This window comes from Temnothorax americanus, unplaced genomic scaffold (assembly GCF_048541705.1).
Source record: "Temnothorax americanus isolate GAGA-0224 unplaced genomic scaffold, ASM4854170v1 Scaffold2, whole genome shotgun sequence".
In the NCBI taxonomy this organism is placed as follows: domain Eukaryota; kingdom Metazoa; phylum Arthropoda; class Insecta; order Hymenoptera; family Formicidae; genus Temnothorax; species Temnothorax americanus.
The window spans coordinates 7,338,999-7,366,313 of NW_027509338.1; the positions used below are offsets into that span (position 1 = coordinate 7,338,999).

Genomic DNA, 27,315 nt, shown 5'->3' on the forward strand with positions numbered 1-27,315 from the left:
ATGCAGTCAGGATATTAATAAATTATTTTAAAGCACTTTAGAATTTTATATAAAAATTCTGGTAGTTTAATGTCGCATTTTTATCTCGATTTTCGCAATATTTTTTGCTAAATCTCTTAAAAAATTCATATGTTGTGATTTACTCGAGATATACCGAAACGTTTAAAAGCATAAAAATATGTGGACTGACATGTGTGTAATTTTATGTAAAAAAAAAGCAAGGTAAAAGCTTAATCGCTCGTTTATTTAAAAAATACTTGCCTAAAATAACTATAAACGATTTGAGAGATTAAATCGGGAAAAGCGGCTCGGAAAAGGAATGTATAGTGAATACCGTAAAATTTAATCTTACACTTCATCCTGTTATACTGTTATACTCGCGATGGATCGGACGGACTTCCGCGTGCAAACGCTTGCTTAGAATGATGGCGCCTTTTTCGAAACCGGGGCACCGATTTATTTACGCGACGCATGTCGCGCGATCCCGCGAAATTGAATCGTGCACACGTTTGCTGTACCGCGACGCGATGGGATTCGGGCGATACCCCGATATCAGTGGGGGAGAGGTATTGTTGTCATTCGGATGTAATTTACTCGTGTGGTTGAGCTTAAAAGTTACGGTAGTGCATTGACATTGTCGCTGATGTATATTGCGCCGGGACCCAAATGTTCAAACTTTGTTTTCTGTAGCGACAATGTAATTTAGAAATCGCGTATTATGTTAAACGCGAGGCCTCGCGTTTGTACGTTCCGAAAGTAAACTCGTTATCACTGACGACTTTGATTTATTGTTAGTTAGACAGAGCTCGAAAGAATCGCAACATAAACAGAAAGCTAAATAATACGTCCTAAAACACACATAAAGCGTTTTATGTTAATTTTAAAAAGTATATTATTAGAATTAAGAAATTTCTTTGTGCGTTTTTCTCGCTTTTTTTCTCTCATAATAATCTCGTAATATTTATAAGATTGACTTTAAATTAATATTGCAGAATATTGAGCAAAAATATATTCACTGTTTTATTGGATTGTATATGGAATTCGTGCGGTCTAGTTAAAAAAAAAAGCAAACTTGATCCCTCCTTTACGTCAATAGCTCAATTGTAATCTCCAGAAAACTATCGACAAGAAGCGCGGAGGGGTTTGCGAAACCACGGGATCTCGTTGGATTCACTTCACGGGCGATTGTTATTCCACCGCCCTCGAAATTTAACTGAGGCAGACTACGCGAATCCGGTAACGAGAACTCGTGTCTGTCTTGTCTGATCTTTGTCGTCCCAGCTTCACCTTTTCTTTCTCCCCTATACCTAATTTCGCGGCAGCCGCCCCCGACGATGAAACCGAGGAAGCTTCCCCCGTGACGGCTTCCTGAATTAACTCCGGGCATTACAGCGAGACTATTCCCCAGTTTGATCTAACTGGTTACGAAGAGAGGAAATACGCTCATCGCGATGTGAAATACTTCGTAGCGCTTCAAAACGCGTTATGATATTGAAAACGCCTTATGATATTTTACGGTAAAGTAAATTGATAACAATTTACTGAAAGCGATACCGTATAGAAAGAACTATCGGTGCAGATATATTTTCATATTTAGTTGCGACGCGCGCGGTTTTTAATTGATAGTTATTACACGGAGAGTATTTTCTCTTAAAATTTACCCTGAAATCATGGTAGTTGTGGGACAACATGCACCAAGAATTTTATGCGAGCTATTCTGATTAATATCTACCATAATAAAAAATATTAGTATCTATATTACATTAAAATATGTAATATGTTTGATTAATTTTATTAAAATATATCTAGGAATTTTTCAAAATTTACCAATCTGGTTGGTAATTTTTATCACGTTGTTTGTAAAATATCTTTTGTATATTTTAAAAATTCCTTGGTTGCCAAGTTGTCCCAAGTTTGTAGTGAATTTAAGAGTAAAATATAACAAAAAATTCTCTCCGTGTACGTTTCATAAAATTTTAAAATATTGATAACAGCATTACCTTCGCAATAGAGATTTAATAGAAACAATATGATGCGTATGCGGCTTATATTTTATAACCGTATGTATATAATGCCAATTGTACATCGAGAGTATATAAATATCACAAAACATATCGCGATGGCGTTACAAACTACAAGTTTTATACGTTTTGCGTGTTCGCTACGGCCGACAATAGATTCGAGATACCGAAGACAGAACATGCAAATCCGCGTGATAAAGTGATAGAGCAGGAAACCTGAAAATTGTCCCCTTTTTATGAGCTGGATATATAAAAAACCAAAATAGCACACAAAGGAGAGAATAATTAAAATATCGGTCAAATCGGGGATGATTTATTATTGCAATATGCACGAGCAATATGAAAGCCGCAAGAATTATAATTGTAGAGAAGGATAATATCAGGAGAAGGATCGCTATATTTCACTCTTTGTTTAACGTTAATCGGAACACGTTTAATCTAAAATCCAATGGATTAACGAACGCATTTGCGTCCCACATAAAATGTGTCAAGCAGTCCGACTGGAAATTCATTTAAAATGCGACATGGCAAATCTTATAAAAAACTCATTACCATATCGTCGATGATATATACGCCGCATAATATTGTGTACACACATACACGTGTATACACACACAATCGCGTATACTTTGTTCATCGGGCACCGCGCGCCTGATGATAAATGAGCGCCTAATCCGTCCGTGATAAATGACAATGGAAGAAAAAAAATGAAAACCCCGCCCGATCACACGGCCGGATTTAAATTCACGATTCGACAGATTTCAATTTACTATGAGACGGTTCTCTCCTGCCGCGGAACAGTCACGTCGCGACGCGCCGCGACTTGGCGCGGAAAATTGCTTCAAATAAATATTGTATAAATGCGCGCGCGAGCGCAACATAACGAAATTTTGGAAAATTGCACACCCAGTTTTACGGTCGACGTATATTGCCAGATCGCAAGAGATGGTCGCGAGAGGAAAAAATCGCTTTTATTTTGCCAACATTTGTCCGTTTCGATTTGCACATAAAATGTATCGTATCTCGATATTATGCGTGACACTCCGTTGCACTGTATACCGCGCGCATTTACATGAAAATGTTTATTACGCACATGGACATTAAATATTTTTGCAAAGTTTATGAAAACAAATAGATATATTGTACGTTAAAAATAACAGTTCACGCCCCATAACTTCTCGTATATTGCGGCGTTTATTTAAAATTGTTATTTATATTTAAAATATTAAGTAAAAATATTCTGTTAAAAAGTTCTCCCGTTTCCACAAATAATTTATTGCTCCATTAATGCAATATAATAGATGTGCAATATTCCATTTGTGTCGTTTAATAAATTTCAATGCAATACGAAAAAAATCTGTTAACATTATACATGTTGAAATTTGATTCATATTTTATTTGCCATTCCATTACTATCATGAATTAATTAAAGGCTATGTAATATGCTCTCGCGTCAAAATCGTTTTTGTACTTTAATAATCGTTAATAATATTAATCAATATCTATATCAACAACACAGTAAAAATAAAATTTAAATTCTACTGCTAATTTAAACAGATGAAATGTCGAAGCAAGCGGTCTAGAAAATTGTAAAAAAAAATCGCCGCGAAAAAGTAACTGTCGAATACAAGTACGAGAAAATTATCCGGCATGGCCGATAATAAACTCGAATAAAAATTCACTACCTCGATCAGAAGTCAGTCGTTTGGAATTACCTTCGTTTGCTGATGCAACGCGCGGCCATCTATTCGGTGCAGCGAGTCGCGCAGTTATACCTCACCTCTTCCTCCCGCACCTCTTCACACCCATGCGACCGCGCGTTAATGTATATTTATGTATTAAACAGGCATTATTTATACGACCGATGAATATGCATTGTTTGGTGGCAGTAGCGAGGTGTCGAGTGCAGACCCGTCGCTATCACTGCCTCATCAATCACATACAGTCTCACCGAGCTCACCCTGTGTGCCCCCACTTTCCCCCTTTTCGCCGTGCTCTATCCGCGGTCCCCTTTCTCCGCTCTCATCACCCCGCTCGCGGAGAGGACCCGCCGTGTCATCCCTCAGAGCTCTCCGCGCATTCTCCCTCATCGTGTTATCCCACTCGCTCTCCTCTCCTCGCTCCTCTCCGCGGTTCACTCTTCCGCTGTTTCCCTCTCGCCAACTGGCCGCAATTGACATTAATTTACGTAATTTTTTCGGAGCGTCCACATGTCACCGCGTTATAGCGCACCCTCGACCAGGCGTGTCCGATGCTGGTGCGGAATGCCACCCCTCCCCGCTACGCGGGGATGCGGTTCGCCGGTGTAATGGGGGGAAGAGAAGCGAGAGGAAGGGGGCGAATGAGGACAAAAGAGGCAGAAGCGTTGAATCACCGAATGGTCATCCGTGGTCACCGCGCGCGGCGATATTCGAAACGTTAATCGAATAACGAATCAATCGGGAACGAGTTGGCCGCGAAACTGAGCGGGCGCGTGCGGCGCTTTTCGCGTCTCACGGGGGACGAGAATGTCCCGCGCAAGAGCGTCTCTTTACGAAAGATCCTCGGAGAATTTGCTCACTCGCTCGTGAGAGGTCGATATTACGAAGCGATGTAAAACTGGAAAATAAGAGACGGTTAGAAACTACGGAAACTTTTAAGATTAGTGCGATATTCCCGTGCGCAATAAATATTTTAGTGCAGAATACGTTCTCATATTCTTAGGTACTGTATTTTTATATTTTTTATAATTTTATGATCGTAGAACATAGGGACTCGAATATTGTTTTTAGAAAATGTTATTATGAGTGCGTGTTTTGTGCCGTTTTATTATAAATAGATTCTTAATACGGTTAGAATATTTTGTCATTGTTATTTTATTTCCGTTTTTGTTCTTGTCATCTTAAATAAGAAGTCTACGAAACAGTCGGCGCGCGATGCACTTCTCTATTTTTCACATCAAAGGGTCATGTAAATTGCCTGTGTATTTTATGGCGGCATTTTATGGCAAGTTATCCAATTGTTTAAGTCATCTCTTCAAGAAAAATTAAATGCAAAAAAAAGTTAATTGTGTTTGGTATAATCCACACGCGCGACACGTTTACGAATTCCATCAGGCAAGAGATTCGGGGACATATAAAGAACATTGAACATATTGCGCGCGAGCATGAATTTGTATAATTCTAACAAAGGGACGGTTTAGTGAGGCAACTAGCCGTTCCGCTGAAATAAAAAGTATTTGACATCGCGGCGTTTGCAGCAGCGGACGTTTACTTTGAAATATACGCGGCCGCTTGCGGCGCATTCTTTTCTTTGTGTGCCGCGCAACATCGTAGCCGTGTTACAGCCCCTTTCCGCGGCGCAGTATTGTGCATCCGGACTTTGCAAAAAAAAGAAAAAAGAAAGAAAAAAATTTTATGATCAACTGTACGCAAACTCGGTCGAAAAGTGTGTCGTCCGCGTCCGATTAAACTGGCGAATCGTGAAGAATTAACTCTGTTCGCACTCTCCGCGCGAATAGATTATGCTTTGAAAAATACCGAGAGCCCGGAGAAAAGTTTAAACCGGTTGCAACTTTTTCATTTGCAACTTTTGCACGCGACATCGGTCGCCGTCTGTTCGCCTCAGCCAGGTTTTGTTGCGCGAAACTTCCGTAAGATAGTTTATCGCGTAGCTACGCAATCGTGTGGTATCTAGACGCGGCATGCGCGAAATAATAACAATGGCGCATTCAGGAATTAAACATTGTTTTAACTTAATATAGAGTTTCATTATTAAGGAATAAATTAAGATATTAATAGGAGAGTTTCTAACAGTAGTTAGTATAATTGTAACTAACTTGTGAACTAAATTGTAATTAACTGTCAAAAGTAAACGAAAGTAGACTAAAGTGAATTTCGACCAAAAATTTAATTTATGATTGTACAAATCTGCTGCAACAAATTTTGCAGCGAAAATGAGTCGAAGGAACGAAGGAAATGTGCCCGGTAGTTTCGCGTATTTTTCGCGGCTACTTGAAAGTTCCGTGACGAGATGCACTTTCTCACGAGTCTAGCCACTGGCTTAATCCTTCCGCGGGGGTAAGGAGCGCACTTTTGAGGAAAAAAGCCGTTTTACACCGGAAGTTTGCTTCTAGTACACTGATAAAGTAGTTGTTATGTTTTCGTTTTTATGTTTCCTTGAAGACCCCAACGTAAAGATCCGCGCACAAAAGATTTTCAAGATTAACGCTGGTCCTTATAAGAGCCAGGATCCCCAATGTGCATTGCCGGGAAGGAAGGCTCGGCACTTGGACGTAATGTATGTGCCCGTCGACTCTCGCGACCTTTCGGCAGAAGGCGACCCGTGGTGGGTTTAACGTACGGGTGGAGAACGCGCAGGAGAATGGGCGGCGGAAGAAAGGGAAGACGGTTGATACGTACGAAACCTTGCATAGTAGTGCCGAGAAGGAAGCCCCATCTCATACGCGTTCAAGGGACAAATTATTTCCCCATTTTATGGCCCGCTAAAATATAAATCAAGTTCTAAATTAAATTCCTCACTCCGCACGCCTACGTGGCGAACTATAACGAGCATTTTATAACGCGCGCGTGTGTGCGTGCATCAGAGCGGGGGTGCAAGAGGTGCTGGAAGAGGAGGAAGCACACTCTCGCGAAAGGGTGTAAAACGGAATGGCGCGGGGCGGAGGACAGAATGATGGCATGGCATATATAGCCCGTTCGAAGATGTACGTGAATCTACGTATACAAGGCTGTCGAGCGATGCGCCATCGATGCGGCCTTTTTCATCTTCTTCGACGTCGCCGCGACTTTTTGCCAATTCCGCCAAAGAACGCCCAAGATGCCAGACGAGACGTCCTGCCGCCTGGAGGTTTGATTTAAAAAAATTACTGCGCGAGACAGAACGGGTTTGAAGGCTTTTCTTCTCCTCTGATCGAATCTCTACCGTGTCGAAAACACGTGCGGATTTACATACGTGTGCGCATGGTTTGCTCCTAGTTTTTATTTGTTAAAAAAAAAATCGACACTTTGACTTTACAACGAAATGAAAATGAAGACAAAGATAACTTAAAGTAATCATTTTGATCATCGAATATTTTCTAAAAAAGAACTGGTCATAAATAAAATCCATTGGATTAGTGAAAAAGTAGGACTAATATATTTGTGTTTAAACACAAGTGCGAAAATTTAATTTATCGAGTCTTTTCATATTAAGAAATGTTTAGTTTCAACTGTTTATAATCTATAAATTATCAATTTATTTATATTAATATTAATATTTTTTTTTAATCATTAGAAATTACATATTATGGATTATTATTTGTTTTTAAGCTGACTAGTATCTGTGATTCAAAATAAATGCGTATGCAGTTTTCGGAATATTCCATATAGCTACGCGATTTTAATTATTTTGACAATAATATGAGAGATGTCTTTTTGGTGTTTTATTATCACGAAAATTACATTCAAACGCTCGCGGCAGACCGTCTGCTTACATTAATATTAAACTTGTATGGTTATAGGACGACGTGATAAAATCCCCCTTAAATTCGCATTATATTGCTGTGCAGCGCGTAAAATCTGGTGATAATATAACCGCTTATGCATAGTTTCTCGACTCGGGCCGAAGTTCATCTAACTTTAACTTAATCTTAACTAACGTTACTCGGGCGACGGAGAGCCCCGACCGCCGGCCGCCGTTGGGACCGATCAGACGAGGACTCTGGAATTCGGGTTGCAATGGGGAAGACAAGGACGTGAAAAAAACGGGACTTTCGCGGTAGTTGGGATCCAATACCCGCATAGTTCTGGACCAACTTTAATTCACCAGTATATTCTTATTCCACGTTGCGGATCGCGTAGCGCCCGCGTAGGACGATTGGATTGAGTGTGTTTCCGCATTTCAGTTTTATTACTCCCAGCAATATCGCCATCGTCTTTTAATTTACTTAAATTTAAATTATTTTTTTGCGGCACTAGATATAACTAGGATCTGTTTTATTAGCGAGCGATAATACATATTGTTAGTGAAATATGAAAATTACACGAAAAATACAACGAAAATTATATGAATTGTTAATAGTCATGATCTTGTATGTAAAAGATTTTCTTATTCCAGGCGCTATCGTATAATGTACACTTTTAGAAATATTCCCGATATAGAAAGTTGGGAAAATCGTGGGCGAGATATCTGATATCGAATGTTTGGCAAGAGCTGCAAGAAAAATATGCGAGTCAGGTACGCGATGTTATCCATTAAATTTCTATCCTCAAAGAGTTATTCACCGATGCATACCAAACAGTAAAAACAATATCGTTGAATCGCCAACAACGTTAAGCATGCAATGCAATTCCAATCGATATAAAAGCAGAACAAAAAATCAGTGTGGATTAGAGAACTTATTCTACGTAAAGCGGAATAAACTCGCACATGGTCGAAGATTGATCCTCGCCGTTTTTTTGGATCAATCTTTAGAATCTCTACGGTTGAAAAATAAATTTAGAATTGGGTGAATAATGTAGATAAGTTTTTCCTCTTTATTCTATATAAATCTTTGATATTTTCAATCATTTTATTTTCAAAACTTTGCTCTTCTGTTGTTCTATTAATGATTTCACTCATTACCGCTCGCTATTCGCGTTGCAAATTTGATGCGCCATGAATCAGCTAGCGCGATTCACTATTATGCTTCCCTAAGACAACGAATTAACTGACATCTCCGTAAGGAACCGGCCGTAGCGCGATTAGAAGACAAAACCAGTGTAATAGCCGTGCCACGGTGCCGCGAGACAACGAGAAATAAATAGAACGGGCCGACAGAGAGAAAGGTAGCGTTTATGCGCCGGAGTAGCGGGAAGTAGGGAGAGAAATGAAGAAGGGAAAGAGAAGAGAAGGTAGACAAAGAAGACGGAGCGGAGGAAACGAGAAAGCGAAAGGTAGAGAGAGATAGGGATAGAGAAAGAGAAGGAGATGGGACTTGAGAAATCCTCTAAAGCTGGCAAAGTGCCGCCGCAGTGAATTCAGGGGTAGTCTTTAACTGTGTAGCGAAAGCAACGTCACCCTCTCTTGGGAGCTAACCCTCGTACCCCCACGTTTCCGCTGTTCTCGTTCTCGGTGTGCGACCTCTCCCAGATAATTAAACGAAATTCATTTACATAGCTCGAGTAATACGGGGCCGCACGGCGCGGCGCGGGTACGACAACGTCGTGAAAAGAAGAGAAAGAGTAGTTTTACTCCGGAAAGAGGACGGAGATGTGCGAGAGCGAAACGAAAAAGGGAGACCGAAACGAGTTGAAAGCAGGGCAGAGATAAAAAAACGGAGAAAGGGAACAGGAGGAGAAAATCGGAGAGGGTTTACGGTGAAACACTCCACCTGTCCGTCTCTTTTCTCCGTCTTGTGTCTCGCCTCACTTTTCTTCCTTTCCTTGATAGAATTTCTACGAGCGCATCACCCACTTTTGATTTTCGCAAAAGACGTTTGTGTCACGAAAACTGTCGTTGTACATCAAACGATCTTGTTACTATAATTTCCTTCGATCAACAACGCGCTTTATCCGCCCCTGAGCTTCTGCGAAAACCATAAAAATTTCATCTAAAAGAGAGAGAGAGAGAGAGAGAGAGAGAGAGAGAGAGAGAGAGAGAGAAAATCCGTGGGAAAACGATCCGGCGCGCGGTGAAAATTAACGCGCAGCCCGCTCGAGGTAACACCGCGCCGATGAGATCCGGATTTTCGAGTCCCATCCAATATCGCGCGATAACTTTCGATGCTCAGTTTAATTAGTTAACTCTCGTGAGTGGCCGACGATTAATCGAGTTTGAGTTACCTTCGTTCATAGCCGGCGCATTAATTAATTGGACTTATTGAATTTCTGCAATTTTTCTGCGTACTTAATACCGAATCGCGATAACGCACCATTTGCGAGAGCAAGCGTCGCGGGAGATACAATTGGATATATTTGTATTTTATCGTTCTACGTTGTCGATCGGAGAGATTTTCCGCAAACTTAAAGCGTAGGCTGAATATTTTTATCGATTTTTGTGAAACGTTGTTTGTTTAAAAAAAATAGTGAAAAATATTTGAAGCTCTCAAAACATAACAGCTGTTATTATAGAGGAAAATTTATCGGTCAATATCGGTTGTGTATATATACGACCACTTTTACGAAGTTTATTATTTTAAGATATATTTGTTTACACTAGTCATCAAATATCAAAAGTTATCTGTACTATCATTCTCTTGCATATGTTGAATTTCATTGCCACCGTTAACTAACGATACATTACAAAAAACGAGACCTTTGGACATGAAAGCATAGTTTTTCAATTTCATTGACATGAATGATGGCCTAGAGTCGAGGTAAAATTAATTAAAAAATTTGTATGATCCATAATGGAGAAATGGAAAACAGGATTTTGCTATTTCAACTAATTGGTTATTTATCTGATATAAACTAAAAATCCCCGAATATATGAAGAATTTTTGTATATCTTTTTCTTAAATCAGTTAAAACACTCGCAAAGAGAGAGTGCAATGCATCTCAGAGAAATACATTAAACAATTATCAAAAAATATATGTATTTTAATAAGCTTTTCTTGAGTAATAAAATTATTTTCTCATTTTTTATTCAATTTATCTCAAAAAGTATCTCAAAGTATCTATAATTTATATAAATTATATATAAATATCTTATCATTTGAGATAATGCAGAAAAGAGACACTGCAATCAAAACCATTATCGACACAGGAAATTAACGTGCAAAAATCAAGAAAATAATGATCAAAAATAATCGCTTGGAATTATGTTGCTAGAAACGCTTTGATTGAATCATGCCTTGATTCAAACATTCAAGTCACAGAAAATGAATCTCGGTGCGCTTAATGAGTATTATACTGATACGCAAAAAAAATTGAGCGAATTATATGCATTGTGAGAGATTACATATGAGATGGGTGCATGTCAAGGGGAAAACAAAATGAAAATAGGTTGAATAAGGGGGCGCAGAACGTATTGTATGTCATGTAATTACGTGCTATGTCTCTAGAGTCCGGTAAACTTTGATCCTTTGTATGTGTATGTGTATATGTGTGCGTGTGCGTATGTGTTGGGCTCGGCCAATACTGTTCTTCCTGCGCACTATTCATTCTCATCGTCAGTTGCCTCGCCTAACACCTAGCGCATTGGCATTGGTCTGTTCTTTAATCAGTGTACTCGTAAAAAATTTTATCCAATTTTGCGATTTAAAGAGACCAAAGAATCCAAAAATCCAGACATGAAAAACTGAACGCAAGAACGTTGCTTTTGACTCAAAGATATGACGTTCTTAATTATACACGAATAAACAATTGCAGATTTAAAAATTAGTCTTTATTTGGTAATCTAAAGACTCTTTAAATTTTTTCTATGAATCTAAAGATAGATCTTTGTAGATATGAAAAGTTATACTTTCAAAAATAAAAACTTCTCAGACTTTAAAGTTTTCATGTCTCTCTAGACATTTGAAGTTTTAAAGATTTCAATTATCAATCCAGTCAATCTACATATAGACATAAATAAAATGTTTATTCGTTTAAAGATGAGAGAGAGATGAATTTAATAAGTTATAGCAGCAATTGATGCAAATATCCTAAATTCAGTCCATCTACTATTGATGGCGTCAATTTAAGCGACCGCTAAATATTATTCATCAGAATCAATGTTCACTCAGCTCTTGTCACAGACATTCCGCTGGCTGCGAAAATCAATAAAGAAGCAATACAGTATTCAAACAAGAATGACTAAGTTATTTTTACATGTATTTTATGACTCATATATGATTAAATTTGATTAAAATTGTCACTCATGGAAAATGACAGTGAATAAGAAATGCTAAATAAAACTCAAATATTTAAAATATTTCGCTATATATAGGTAATATAAATGACAAGTCAAATAGATATCAGATTCAGTTATGAGTTTTATAAGTATTTGACATATTGGCCATATTTTGAGTTGTGATTTAATATTTGCATCATTTATTTTTTATATAAAATTATAATAGTTACCATGTTGAAACTTATAGCGGTTAGAAGAAGAAGGATCTTTACTGAATTAAAAAATTAACTGCTACGCAAATAAGCGTGGTATAATTTAATCCTTAATTGATTAATTTGAAATATACATTCCTTTAAGAGAATTTGGGCTAGCAGAATCGGGGAAAAAGGTGCCACATACCGCATTTAATGCCACATACCGCAAGGCACAATTTCATCCGTAAAAGAATGAGAAGGAAATATTCCCCTTTCCGTTTATAAAAATCCAGCCGAATTGCCGGCGTGCCCGGCGCGAATATAATACGCGTCGTCTTGTCGCTACAAATGAAATTCATGAAACCGACATACGGACCGTGCCGGTCGGCCACTCTGCCGGTCTCGCAATGCAAACATTCCGGCGTGCCAATAAAAGGGTGAACAGCGGGGAAAAGAGCGCGGTGCGCGAGGGAGGGAGAGGGAAGAGGAGGCGGACGCGATCCTCGGGCGTAAAGAGGAAAAATTCGAACACCTCGACGGGAAGCGGAGCGACGCCAGGTTAAAAAAAAAAAGTGGGAGGCTTTATGAGCGGCAGGCATCTGCATGGCCTCTCCATTGTTATCTCTGAACAATAAAAGCCGACCGAAACGCGGGGATGCTGCCGCCGCGCCGTCGCGTCGCCATTGCCACTGTCACCACCGCCACTGTCGTTGTTGTTGTTGTTGCTGTTGCTGATATTGTTGCAGCGTTTAATCTTTATACTTTGAGATGCACCGCACTTTGAGATGCACCGCCATCGCCGCCGGTCTCGGGATAATTGAATGTGCCCCCGTTTGACGACAACGCGACCATATGCCACTTCCGCGGCATAAGCGTAAACTGCGCCCTCCTCTCTCCTTCTTTTAAGAGAGAAGGTTCAACAATAACTGGAACAGTCGAGTTAGAGAAGATGATATTCTTGTCTCGGCCGACTTCGGGAGAAGAAGACGCGGAACAAGAAGCAGGATGTTACAGCGAGACCGTAACGTGGCGCACTGGATACGGCTTCGACGAAGCCAGTTCCGTTTTCTTTTGACACGAACAAACGTTGAACGTTCGATGTATCGGCGATTCGATGATTCGATCAAGTTTCTAGTTTTCCATTGTTTGCGCGTACCTTTGATTACATAGGCAATTTAACTGGAAAAGCGATACAGCGGACTGAGGTCACGGGGAAAAGGGAGAAGGCCCAGAATTGATTATTTAATTATCTGTTTAGTTATTTACTTTAGAGAAATGCATTGCGCGTCTGTTTCATGTGTAATTTTATGACGAAGCTTTTTCGCGCAAATTGTCATACACGCACAATTAATGTTAATTAAAATTACTTTGAAGAGGTATAATTACATACATGTTTACGTAAAGAGAGTTTATAGTGGATGATCATGAAGTAATATAATATGTTATACATGCGCATTTTTTCTCATCAAAGAGATTCAACGTTCAATCGAAATCTGTTGTAAGCGCCGCGGTGTAACGTTTCGAAATCTTAAACCATCTGTCAGCTACGATATCTATTGCAGCACTGCTCAAATTTGCGTCCGCTGCCGAAGAAGCGGCCAGTGATAACTGATGTGCGCGTCCTGCTCGGATTGTTGTGGACAGTGAGTGATGGGTTTCGATCCCATCCACCTTCCTCCTCCCCATCCCTTGCGTTTACTATGCACGGAAAAGCCGAAGTGGTCACATGAAACCCTCTGATCCGCGTCCGTTGCTATATATCGCGGTGTTTTACGGCAGCGCACATCGCGTCGCGCCAGACATTTTAACGGAATGAATTCTGAGCATTTTTTCCCAAAATCAATGAAAAATCTCGCTATTGCTACGTTTTTACGGAACGCGCATTTCGCAAGTGACGCGATACTATTGTGTTGCACGGTTTTTCGCAAAATTTGAGCCAGAAATTTATAGAATTAAATCGGATTCTTGCAAAAATCTTGTCTGCGTTGACTTTACATACAAAATCTCCACCTCTCAATAATTATCTAACAATAAGTCTAAATTTGGAAGATGTAGTCTTTTCTATTATAAAACTCAATTTTCAATATAAACTTGGTATAAATATCTTACGTTGTTCGTCCAAGAATCTCATGAAATTGATATCACGCTCCGCGCGATACGGACACGGACCAGTCCGATATACGTTCCGCAGATGTCGATTGCCGCGAACAAATAGCAGAAGCAACGAACAAATTAGCATCAACCGCCGAAGAAACGTCGAATCGACCGGCGGGCAACCGACACTCGCGCGCGTACGATCTGGCAGTTTGAGTTGTAGTGGACAGTGAGTGATTGGTAGCGATCCTCTTTCGATCTCCCAGCAGCCGCGTGGAAAATGGGAAATGCGGTCGAAAGCGCTCGTCCCGCGGGTTACGTCCAACTGCTGCATAGACGTCCCGCGGTAACGTGTAAACTAAAGAGAGTAGAAGCGGCCGCCGCGCCGAGGATGGGAAAAACGTCTTGGAGGACGGAGACGAAGTCTTGAGGGGAATTAGGAAGAAAAGGACACGCGAACGGTCAGGCGGAGGTAGGGAAAGGAAGACGGTAAGGGCGAAGCCATTTGCCGAGATGAGCGGAAGAAACGCTGCAACAGCCGGGAAAAGGTGAAGCGGTAACGTCGGGACGCGCGCGGACGGACCACCTCGACGGAAAAGAAACAAAGGAAGCGGAGGGCGCGGACGTGATGAGTTTAAGGAAAGTTACGAGAAAGGGGCAGACGCGCGGGAAGGCAATAAGGGAATACCGCCGAAAGAAACAACAACGAAAAGGCGGCCGAGAAAGTAATAGGAAGATAGAAATGCCGAATGCGGAGGCTCTTCCTCTCTCACCCTCCCTTCCTCCCCTTCGCCGGCATATTTCGCGCGGTTACGAGATATTTCCCGTTTTCATAAAGCGGATTGGCTTTCGCGAATTGTTTCACCCGAACGATGAATATTATATAGGAAAAACCGCGAGAGAGAAACGAGGTTGTTCGACTCTTACTAAAATCTATTATGTTATGATAACACATTGATGATTGCAAATTGGATTTTGTATGATACCGTGATAGTTATTAAATTTTCAATATTATTATTCATATATAAATCTTATAAAAATGTATAATATTTCTGTTATTTCTGAATTTAATTATATTCTATTAGATTATATACAATATATCTATATTTTTTAGTTTATTCAATTATATTATATATAGGATTACGCATTATGCATAATTAATTATTATATTCACTCGTCAATATTATTGTTTCTTTTTGTTTAATTTTCTTCACTCTGAATAAATTTAAAAACGTTCAGAATCTCATTTCATCAGATACGTGATTTTCTTTAATCGCTAAGGATAAATGGCAATTTTACCCTCGAAAACACAATTAAATTTTGAAATATTATACAAAGTTAGAAATTTGTTTATAAAACGTAATAATCTTAATTCTTCTCCCCCCCCCATTGATGAAGAATATTGAAAATATAGAAAAAAATGTTAGTATCTTCATTTTTATAGGTTTATGTTGTCCAAATCAATAAGTTTCAGGTGTATCTATATATACACGATATATTTTGCGTACTTACGCAGCGCGCAGTCTTCTCTGTTCGATCACTCCATTTTTTTTCAAGCGGTTCGACAAATTGGTAGACAACTGGCTCGAGTCGTAACGGACAGTGAGTGATTGTTAACGATCCGGTTCGGACAACCCTTTGTTTACTATACGAGAAACCAGTCGTACGAGCGCAATGAGATACCCTCGCACATTCATTGTGCATGTCTCAAAGTTTTTAGAGGATTAAACGTCTCCGCCAAATCGGCCCAGTTTCTATTGGTATTTTGTTGGCAAAATTATATTCATATATCAATATAAAAATAGTAAAAATATTAATACGGAAAATCTGGAGTGTATATCTAATTCATACAATAATTTTTATGAAAAAGTACACCTAAACTTGTTACAGGAAATTTTACTTTTGAAAAGTTTTTAAATTTTTACAACGTTTTCTTCGCGATCGTTAATTTGTCGTAAACAGGAGATATCTTTTACATATCCCAGCCGCCATCTTCGGCGATAGAGATCGTGTTGAAAGAGGAGCAGTCATTATCATGACGTCGTAATTAAAGACAAAGACAGACTTTAACGCCGAAGTAAGGTAGAGAAGCAGGGAGATATTTACGACTTGGAAAGAGATAGTGCGGTGAGGTGTGAGTATAAACGTGTATAGGATGGGCTGGAGCAATCTCCCCTCATCCTCGATCTCGCCGAGACTGAGGGATTCATTAAGGTTAGATGGAGGTGTTAATATAGTGAACATTGCCGTTGGGAGTCCCGTGCGCCACTTTGCCTCTCGTAAGACAGGGATACGAGGAAAACCGGGAAACGATGGAGACGAAGGGGAGGCGCACGGCGCGGCGGATGGCGAGGGTGAGGGTGAGGGTGAGAATTTTGCGAGGAAAGCGGGAGCGCGAAAGCGTAAACGTGAAACTGTCGACGGGATGGGACAATCGCGGGGCTCAAGCGAACCCGTGAAGCTAAATTACGCGGGTTCCGCCGCCAGGACGAAACTATTAGCTAGGATTTAGATTCGCGCGCGACTCGACGACGACGTCGCTGTCTTGGCCGCGTATTTTGACGCCGCTGCCTATCGTCCCGGCAATTGCCGGGGATGGAGAGAACGACGGTGAGATGCAGAGAGAGAAAGAGAAAGGGAGACTCCGAAATGAATGCCGACTCTCTATATCAAAGTTAAATATGCATAATCTACATTTAGAATATTTACACTGTCATTTCATGTTCAGAATATAGAAAGTATATTGAGTTGGTAAAAAGAAAATAAAACAATTTTTATACAAATAAGATGGAGGAATTGATTTTTGTCTTATATTAAAAATATCAAACTTTATATACAGTTTTATCAACTTTAAAAATTTTCATAGACAATACAAAAACTTAATTGAATTTACTTTTCCCCCAAAAAAATAAAAACCGTAACCGTTCTTTCATACCAATAGCCTACTTTACATGGTGTACAATTTGAAAATTTGTGTTTTTGAATCATTGGTATAATTCTGAATTCAGTGCTTCCGCCGAAGTAATTGGCAATGTATTTCACAAATGAAAATGCAAACGCAAAATGCGAAATGGGGCAATCATTTTGAAAGCTTCAAACCCGCGATTGTATATTGGTACGTATTATAACTGGGTCGACAAGTTTAGAAAACATTATATACTCTGCGTCTATAAAATTTCCGCGTCATCGTGCGACTCTCTTATCACTCAATTTATCTGTTCCTCGCGTGAAAATTAACAATCAAGCATTTGAATGCGTTCGATGAAGGAGCGTTATTTGCTCCTATCTCCCGTAATCTCCCGTAAGTAGTGTAATCCTTTGAAGTGCTATATGAATATGCAGGGGTGAGAACCTACGTGGTTTCCTATAGCGTGCCATATAAGTTAATTTCCACATCTACTTGATTAAACTGCGTACGGTGACAAAAATTCATGTCTGCTTTCACTAAGCATTACCTCTCGTCTGACTTATATATGTTCGTTTATTTCTATTTCCAGGAGAAATCAATCAATTAATGAAAGCAGTTATTAATCTACATTGACAAAATTTACATCAAACTATATTTTCCCTCTATCGATATTATTATTACTCTTTTCCTAATTTAATAATTCTTTATCAATCTTATCAATTTGATATCTCAGCTGCGAGGAATTATTACTTCAATAAAAAAATTCTCGTTTTTTTTCCCCAGAAAAACTCGATACTCAGTGTAACCACGAAAGGCGTTGTCGAATTCCGGCGATTCGTTTGCCGCGATGGGGCTAGGTTTGCGTCGATTCTTTTTAGACCACATTAGTTACCGGCGCGATTCCACTTATATGAGGCACTGAACGAGCCGGCCCGTTAATAGCGCGCGATCAAAGAATATTGAACGTCGATTCGTCGAGAGCGGCTCGCCGGGAGTGCTCTGGTAATTTCACGTTAGTTAGACGTAAACGAGCCGTTTCCCTCATTTCTCTGATCCAATCTTGCGCTATTATTCGATCCGCGAACGGCAGAGTTGCAGCTTGTGAAAGAACAAGAGGGATATTCAGCTGTTCACATGCCCGCAGAGTTTTTGATCGAGTTCGTTAACGTCAGATATATCGATACTTAAACGACGAGTATATATTTTCACAAAATACTGAATTTTTTCAATTGAGCTTGCAATATTAAGATAAAGGATTATATGAGAGTTTTATATATATATATATATATATATATATATATATATACATACAGGCGAAAAATAAATTTTAAATATAAATATATATAAAAAAGGTAAGAGATAAATTTGTATCGCCTTTCTCTCATTCTTATAAAAATTCACAAGCAGACTTACAATTTACAGCTGTAGCTTAATTAATTTCTAATTACATTTGTTACAATCACTTTTCTCAATATTTCTTTTGATATTTGCGCGAAAAATAATTGGGCGTAATTATACGAGAAGAAGGGATCGGCACGTAAAGTATTTTTGCTACCGTCAACTGTGCATCTCGTCAAAGACCAACTCAAGATCAACATCGTTCTCGAAGTCACGTGAGCAGTCCCGTAATTAGCGGAGGACCTCGTCTCACGTCCGACGTCAATGTTTGTGAACATCAGACAAAGTCTTAACTGCGAGCAATTTCATCGAAATAGTTGGACGATCCTAATTCTGTCAGATCAATTTAGAAGCGGATCCCTAACTCGCACGAGGAGCAAGACATGATAACTCGATTACCGATATCCCTCATCTTACCCACTGTCTAAAAACTTGATACGTGAGTTTAAATTGCACTGATAACATTATACTAACGATGCGCTGGTTTACATTTATCTAGGGTAAAACATATCCTTGTATAAAGAAGCAAAGCAAGTTCGGGGATGTGAGGTGATGGAATTCTTCGCGTTACAATTTTAAAGTGACGCTCGGACTTTCCCGGCTTTATCCCGGGACCACGAGGTCACGAGACGCAACGGCAAAATCCTGAAGAAAAACAACCCTCTCTCCAGCCTGAAACCGCACTCAAAAATCTCCCAAATCCTTAAGTCCTCCTAAGGAAACATCCGTGGCTTAGCGAGGATCTACCGTCAACCTCGTTTACGCGACAAATTCTACGTCGAGAAAATGAGAAAAGAAAGAGAGAGAGAGAGAGAGAGAGAGAGAGAGAGAGAGAGAGAGAGAGAGAGAGAAAGAGAGAGAGAGAGACAGAAAGATGCTACTCAATCAAAATACTCTATAAGAAAATGAAAACCTGCCCTTGCAAATCGCGAAGAAATATTTTTTGCAGATATTATTTATAACATGATTACCTACATTGATAAATTAAAGGGAAATTCTGAGTATATTTTAAAATATCGACAATATTTGCATTACTATTTTTGCGCTGCTGCATGACAAGATGATATGTAACAGATTCAAAAAATTTTATTTAAAAACTTCAATTTGTGTTAATCCATTCTTTTAGAACACAAGAAAATTGGATTATGAAAATGACATTGGATAAAAGATATAGCTTTTAGAATATGCACATTAAATATACGTAAATAAAAACATTTTAAAAATTGCCAACATTTACATTTTTACTTCATTATATTAATAATTAAAGTGACAAAGAAAAAAGGGAAGTAACAATATATATAAATTAGACTGCTATGTCAAAATTAATTTTACACGAATTATTCTCGTTGACTATATCGGAGACGTATTGGTATTAAGAATTTCGTAAGAACCGTCAGGTTTATCAGGTTGTAAAAAATGAATTATACGCGGCGCGCGATGGACGAGCGATGGATCAAGGAAGGAAGAAAAGTCGCCGAAAACGGATTACATGTGACAAACACAGGGATAAGTCTTTGGACACGGAGCTAGGTATAAGGGCGTCGTGTGTCACCGACATGCAACAAGTTGCCTCCAACGGAGTCACCCCCCTCGTGTCTCACCGCCCCGCGAATGGCGAGCCACCCCGCATTAAATCATTTTTAAACGTCCTCACGATCGCCGTCCGACTTTTATTCGGGCCGATACAAACCGAAGTCTGACGCGCGATAAATTTCTTCCTCGTCGGATTTCTTTCCCGAGCAAAAATAGGATCCAACTATCAATTCCGGCCGCGTAATTGTTTCTCGTTGTTGGAATATCAATGTCAAATCTATTAGGTACAATGACTCTGAAATATTTATAAGAGAAATGTGCCTGGATGTATGTTTCTGTCAACGACGTCGGAATCAGTATGTATCATGTTACATATTATAATTATATATACCACAATTAAAATAAACTGTGTCTTCTTGATTATTTAGCGAGTAAAACTATTTTTGGGAACGTAAAAAAATGAATAAGAGCGGTAATTCGCATATAGTCTGCCTTCAATTCCAACATTCAACAGTAATTTAATTTAAATTACTTTACAGTCATCAGGAATTTGTCTGAGACCTTGTAACCTTATTAAAAAATGACAAAATACTAAAAATTAAAAAAAGTAATTGTAGCAGGTAGAATTAAAGAAAATTACAAAAATATCAGAATTCTCTCGTCTGTATCGTCTGCGTTGAGAGGAAACCCGTGGTACCAAATTCGGATATACTTGGAGGAAGGAGCTCTTTGGAAGTTTATCGCGTATCAGTAACATAGACAAAAGTATGCAGAGAATTCCGACGGGTCAGGTCGGCCCGGTCGTTAGGGCTGGCCTTCCCAGTTCACCCTGAGCATGTATCAAACTGAACGGCTCCGCATTTAATAACGGTCGGAGCTCGCTGTCAGGTCAGAACCGCTGTTTAGAGCAACCATTCGATTGATTGATTGATTGATCGATTGCTTGGAGCGGTAACCGACCTACTGTTACACACAAATACACGGGCACTCTCACCTGTGCTCTACGCGTCGTTTAACTCCGTGTTATGCGTAAATTGTAGTACTATACTTTAGAACAAATGCGGCAAGCTCTAATGCAATTTGAAATTAAAATTTCCATTGTATTCAAAAATCTTTCATTCTTTATATTTATGTAGAAAGATATTCAAATGTTCCTTTCTCAGATGTTTTTTGTTGTCTCTGATAAATCTTTCATTTATGTAATAGAGAATAAATAGAAACTTTTAAACATATATATATAGAAGATAAATTATATTTAAATATATAAGATAAATTATATAAAATAACTTTTCGATTATTACGCGGATTCTTATTAATTATCCATTAAGTTTTCTTATTTATTAAATTTTATAAAAATTTATACTTGAGAAAAATATTTTTGTCTTCGAGAACTGTCTACAGAACTGTTTTATTAGATATTTACTTAAAAAGTAAACGAAAACGGATAATAAATAAAAGATTTTATGTGCGCGACAATTATTTTTGGAAAAGTTAATTATTTTGGTCGCTGTTATAATTTAGATTATATATTTGTGTCACAGGTAAGTGTGGTTACACCAATTCTGCTGCTGCGTATCGTATCGGTGAGTGCAATATTATTTTAATTTGAAGAAATAGATCTGTGAAAAAAATTGTATCGGATGTAGATAAGATATGTTTATGGATATTTATATCAACTTAAGGGGTATTATATAAATGTACATTTCTCTCATAGATCTATGATCTATTGCTTTAAAACGGATGAGTTAATACAGATTAATGATATATTTAATCCTGAAAATGTGTATTTAATCATACGTTGATTTATTATATGCACACATATATATGCACAGAAATCATAGGATATAGCTCAGTATATTCGACGCAATATTTAATACATTTTAATATTACGATATACATCAAAATACTATTACGCGATAGGCGCTTGAAATTTATAGGATAAGAAATAAATCGCCGCGAGAATAAATCAGAAGAGTTATAGGAAATATTTTACAATTTTAGAGTAAGCTCGGTAAAAAGCGATCGCGTAAAAGAGTCTCGCTCCGCGCGTACTTGACGCGAGACACTGCCGTGTCTTTTGATAACAATTTAATAGAATAATTTTCTAAGAAAAAAATTTTAATTTAATAACCTTTAAATTTAGTAAACCTTTAATAAACTTTTAAATTTAGTAACAGTTTTTGTACTTTTTGTCAAACACTAATCCAAAAAATTTTCAAAAATTGAAACTTAAGTAATTGAAAATATCATGAAAATGTCGCATATCAATAATATTATTGTCGCGTAACACATAGTTAGAGAAATTATATTCAATTTACTCATAAATTTTCACACAAACAAACGTTATATATATTTGTTGTATAAAATATCTCACGCACGATATATTGTATATCGCTTACACATGTATCGTGTCTATTGTTTATTTTTATAGTTTAAGTATTATCTTGTATAGCCTATCCATCTATATTCTATATCCATTGATAATTTTTGATTATTGATTTGCATTACGTATTAAAATTTTGAATAATTTATCAATATTGCCGAGAATGGTTATTATAGTATGAAATACCTATATGTATAAAGTAAACAAACAAAATTAGAGAGCCACTAAAATCAATAATATATATATATATATATAAGCATATATTTATAAATAACCATTAGCACATTTTACCTTTATTAAATAAATTAGTTGGAATACGCTATATGTAGAATATTCCAGGAAGAAATAAGTCGTAATAAACATTAGATTCTGTTGAAATATTTGGAAAAAGGAAGAAAGGAAAAATTAAGTAATATGTCTAAAATATTGACAATCTTTTCCTGTCGCGTGTTTTATATATAGAGACCAATTTATTTTTATCATATAAAAATATATAAATATCTTGTTCGCTGATCCTTATTTACGAAATATGAGCATTGTAAGGAAAAACTGAAACAAACGTTTTATATTCTAAAAATATTAATACACTAATTATATTGTTTATACATTTTATCATTATTTATTCTTGGTCTCTTAACTTTCTACTATTTACAATTAAAGCAATAAACAACAATAGAATAATTTTCCCGAAGAAAAGAAATTTAATTTAGTAACCTTTAAATTTAGTAACAGTTTTTGCACTTTAATTTTAATTTACCAACCTTTAAATTTAGTAAAAATTTTAGTAAACATTTAAATTTATTTTGCATTTTTTGTCAAACGCTCTATTCCAAGATTTTCAAAAATTAAAACTTGAATAATTGAAAATATATTATGAAAATGTAGCATATTCAATAATATTATTTCTTTAACGACTTCTCTCTGTATATAAAATGCATTATAATGAATTAAATTTTTGGCTCTTATCGAGCTTAAGATAAATAGCAGAGTTTGAGATAATACCTACATTTATATTTGTGTAATCGTATACAAGTTTGCTCTCATACAGCTCTAACCAGAGCTTGCTGCGATTTTGTCGTTAATACTAGCTCGGCTTAAGTCTTGCGAACGCGGATTCTCGCGGAGAAACAACGCGCGCGGAAATCTTAAATCCCTCGGCGACGCATTCGAGTGCGGCGAGACGAAAGCAAAAACGCAACGCAACGCAACGCAAGCGAGCGGAGGGAAACAGATAGAAAAACGGGCGCGGACAGGGAGTGGACAGGGGGCGCGAGATTGGAAATGTCGGTTGCAGGACGGAGTTGCTGCGGCGAGTGGCGGAGGCACATGGAGGGTTAATGCATCAACATCAAAGTGGCTTGCCGGTACAATTATTGCACTCAACGCACTGCCCACTACCGCCTGGCGTGCGGTGGTGAACACTCACACGGATCACGGAGATAAAACGCGTACATGCGCGCTATAGTGAAGCCATATGAGAGTATGCATCCCGCAGCCCTGCAGCGAGAGACAGAGAGAGAAAGAAAGGGATGAAAAGAGAAAGAAAGAGAGAGAGAGAGAGAGAGAAAAAACCGTATATTACATTTTTCCGCATTTAACTGGGCAGACATTAATTTGAAAAAGTAGGCGGCTGCCCCGCGCCGTGCGCCGCGGTTTAGAATCTCATATCCTCGAATGCGCGGCATGCGGACTTTACGCGAACGTTCAGCCGCAACTTATGCGCTTTCGACGAACGTGCATATAATAAATCAACGTATTCTGTCGAAGAACTGCCTCGCAGAATTTTCAATTAGCATTATTAATATCGCAAATTACTTCGAGCAATAATCGCTTCGTATATTCAATGCAATAAATCGGAAGAGTTATAGAAAATATTTTACAATTTTAGAGTAAGTTCGGTAAAAAGCGATAAGCAACAATAGAATAATTTTCAACAAAAAAAAAATTTAATTTAGTAACCTTTAATTTTAGTAACAGTTTTTGCACTTTTTGTCGAAACACTATTCCAAGATTTTGAAAAATTGAATAATTAAAGATATCATGAAAATCTTTTCTCCGTATTTAAAAAAATAGTATATTACACTACAAGGGCCGAAAGTTGAATTTTCGGCCCTGCGCGTTATGATGCCCCGAGGCGAAGCCGAGGGCATCATGACGAGCAGGACCGAGATTTCAACTTTTGGCCCGCGTAGTGTATACGATTTTTCTTCATAGCCGGTCGAAAGTACGTTATTAATTTTACTTTTTTTAACTTTAAATGTTAATAAGCATGTTTTTGATGCCTGCCCCCGACATTTGCGGCACGAGCGAAGCGAGTGCTGCTGGTCGGGGGGGCAGGCATCAAATACATTCCAAGAGTCAAGTCTTGTCATATTTTGTAAAATACACAACCTTAAAATACACAACCAAATTATTTTCTTCACAGTTTGACAGTGAAGTTTTGTGTTCTATCTGCCACTTTTTATACGTGTCGTAAACAAGATTGTATCGATCAACAGATTTCTTTGGCAACGTATCTGTATTTATTATCAATCGCGCTTCTGCATCAAAATTTCGTATAACTTCTTCCTCGTCTACGGATTCATCAGATGACATATTGACAGAACAATATTGATGACTATTTTTAAGGTTAAAGGGCGTTAAGGTTTAAAGTTATAGAGAGCGCGCGTGTACTTTTCACAGGGAGTAAATGTTCAACTTTCGTCCTTGCTATTAGGGACGAAAGTACGTACTTTCGACCGAGGTATGAAGAAAAATCATTAATTTTTTTATCTCTTAAAAAATTTCCTCTCTTAATTTTAGTATTTAGCAAATGATTTAGTATTTAATCAACGACATCAGCGACTAAGACACGAAATTACTTGAACAAAAGCTATCGTATTCCGCAATAATTTCTACAAAAGTGAGATAAAATCTCTCGAGCTCGATCTTTCGCTCGATAAACGATTATACTCACACAATACAGAAAGACTTTAAACCCCGCGTCAGCGAGAGAGCTTTCCATCGTGACGCGCCTCATATTTTATTAATCAACCGCATCTCTCGCACGGGGACAACGTAGCGCGGGGTGCATTTCGTGCGGGCTCCTGCAATGCAGGGTTAATATCTGCAGGAAGACGCAATCCGGCGCTCCGCGCGCCGCGCGCGCCCTTCGTGCGGGGAGAGGAGGAGAAAAGCGCCTAGGCTTTGATCGCTTCCGTATTATAGATCTCGCGACGTTATGAACTGCTAACGTGTTTACACGGGGGATTGCACGCGTGCTCAATTTCACGAGCACGTCGCTGATTTATCGCTCGTAAGGACGCCCCGTAGCCCAGTTGCAGGTTGCAGGCGCAGCGCGCCCGTTGTACGCACGTGTGTGCACCGCGGATTACATCGAGTATCGTGTCCCTTTTCATCCCCTTCCGCTTCCATTATGCACCGCATTAAGCGCACCACGTGGATCCCGGCTCGCGATACCATTTCCAAATTATTCACGTAACTTCGCGCAAGGAAAGAGATCTCGCAAATTCACTTTATTAAAAATAATAATAAAAAAAAAAGAAAAAGCAGTCGGTCCACCTTTTTTATACAACGTCCTTTTACTTGCGTTAAAATTAACCATCGGTATAATTTTATGGATTCACACTTTTACAAAGTTCCCGATAACGCGACCTCTTCATTTGTACGAAAACGTAAAGGAAATGTATAGCTTCCAAAATATTTCGCGATTTCCATTAATTATCATAAATAAAAATTTCTTGTCTCTCTTTCAAAGAAATATTTTATTTTAGACGAGATTTTAGATAATGTCAATTTTTAAATTAGACTGAATTATTGGAAAAAAATAAATTGCCATCTATGTATGCGACACGTATGTTCTCTCTTTCTCTTTTTCTCCTCTCCACCTTTCTTTCTCAGTTAAGATTGCAATTTTATATTCGCGATTCAGCGGCATCCCGTAAGCGGGATAAATATAAAAAATTTCGTGCCGTAATCGGCACAGAAGTACATATACGTACACAATATTCTTAAAAATAACCAATTACTTTAGGAATCCCGGAAAAGAAAAAAAATCTCCAAGTGCCCAATTTGTACACTGTACACCCGAATAAAGTTTCTGAACGACATGACTCGGACCGTAGACATGCGGGGCGACAAATTCAAACTCGCACGCGAGCGCTTGAACGCCGAGCGGCCGCCGCGGCTTTGGCAGTCGTGGCACTGATAAAAGCGAAATGTTATACAAGCGCAGAATGATGTTACGCAATATACCGCGTGACTGTCGCGGAAATAGAAGCTTATAGCTTCGCAAATATAACAAACAACGACAAATGATAAATTACCTTTTAGCTGCCTCACCGTCACCCGATACCTCCCTGGGCCCTGGGCTGCCTCCTCCTCCTCCTCTCTCGTTTTCCGCCTCGTTACCGTTTCTTTATGGCACTGGGCACGCTCACTCGCGAAAACACGGTTAATTAACGATTAAAATTACGATCGCGCGCGCGCATTAATTTATCAGAATACAATAATCACGCGGCACTAGAATACGACTGACGAGAAAATTAACGGTTAATTAAAATGCGACGGATCCGTTTGATTCGAAAATATATACGAAGTGCGGTATACGCGATACATTTTAAACGCATAAATCCCTCGAGAAAAAAAATATACAAATCATTAATAATTCTTTCTTGAAATAAATAAATCATAATTCGCGTGAAATATACTATCCACTTCGATAGATGACTGTCGCCGCGATACGCTCATAAATGTCACGGGACTTAAAATTAATCGACCCGAGCCGACTAATTAGCGGGAAACGACCGCATTTCAAATAGATAATGCGACGACGACGACGGGCCGCTGCGCGCTGGCTTGTCGGCTCGAGTCCTCGTCTCGGGCGTCTCTGCGAATGATAGCGAGTTATAGGCATAGGGCGATAACAAATACCGAGGCCGCGTGTCAGCCGGGGTTTCCCACTCCGCCACGAAATACATTGTAAAATAAAAA

At 38.6% G+C, this 27,315-nt stretch overlaps 2 protein-coding genes across 3 annotated transcripts in view; one reads left to right on the forward strand and one right to left on the reverse strand.

Annotated features, from left to right (window-relative positions):
• Positions 1-27,146, reverse strand: part of Carpb (Carbonic anhydrase-related protein B) — a 114,829-nt gene extending 87,683 nt beyond the window's left edge. The window contains exon 1 of the mRNA XM_077405842.1: positions 26,649-27,146. The gene's annotated coding sequence lies outside the window, so the exon portion shown is untranslated. The remainder of the gene's footprint in view (positions 1-26,648) is intronic.
• Positions 1-27,315, forward strand: part of LOC143897294 (lachesin) — a 130,639-nt gene that overhangs the window by 9,764 nt on the left and 93,560 nt on the right. The gene's annotated exons all lie outside the window — the stretch shown is intronic.